This window comes from Sinocyclocheilus rhinocerous, unplaced genomic scaffold (genome assembly GCF_001515625.1).
Source record: "Sinocyclocheilus rhinocerous isolate Xijiao unplaced genomic scaffold, SAMN03320098_v1.1 scaffold137, whole genome shotgun sequence".
Lineage (NCBI taxonomy): Eukaryota > Metazoa > Chordata > Actinopteri > Cypriniformes > Cyprinidae > Sinocyclocheilus > Sinocyclocheilus rhinocerous.
Genome location: NW_015633537.1, coordinates 131,143 through 131,892, shown reverse-complemented (window position 1 = coordinate 131,892; position 750 = coordinate 131,143). Strand labels below are relative to the sequence as shown.

At 34.8% G+C, this 750-nt stretch overlaps 1 protein-coding gene across 1 annotated transcript in view; it reads right to left on the bottom strand.

Moving 5' to 3' along the window:
- The window catches only part of LOC107744284 (triosephosphate isomerase B), a 10,987-nt gene that overhangs the window by 4,175 nt on the left and 6,062 nt on the right, over positions 1-750 (bottom strand). The gene's annotated exons all lie outside the window — the stretch shown is intronic.

Sequence of the window (750 nt, the reverse complement as noted above, 5' to 3'; positions counted from 1 at the left end):
TCTGCACCAAGGCTGAATTTCGGGAAAGAGACTTCAGATACAGTACTAGGGACCACTTAGGCCTATATAAAAGCATCCAAAAAGCAGCATGTCATGGGACCTTTAAAGTAGCTCAGTTTAAATGTATTGTATGAATTGCCTTTACTCTGGAATAAAAAGTACGGGGTGTCTATTTACATTTAGTTAAAAGTGGTTGTAAAACATCAACTCCAGTGGCACAGTTGGATAAGTGCTTGTTGTTGGTTTTTTGACGCGATCGACCCGGGTTCGATCCCGCCTTTTGCCTTAACTTTTTTTTCTCCCTTTTCAAATCTCGTATCACATCGTAAAGGCATTTATTTTCAATAAAAATTAAGGAAATAATCAAAAAGTTGAAAATAAAGTATCGGGTAGGGTTAGGGTAGGTGTAGGGAGGGCTTTATTGTACCAATAAGGTGGCATCCATTTAATAATTAAAATTAAAATTATAATTATAATTTACACTCAATACGTTATTATTGCATACTGTTTTATAATAACAGATAATTGCCACTATTTGCAACAAGTAGTATACTTGATAGTAGAAATCCTGCTATTTTAACATAGTGTAAATAGGTATTTGCACTTAGTGTAAATAGCATATTGCTAAAAATACTGCTATTTCCACTTAGTGTAAATATAATCCATTGCTAATACGAGATTTGAAAAGGGAGGAAAAAAAGTTCGGCAAAAGACGGTATCGAACCCTGGTCGATCGCGTCAAAAAGCCAA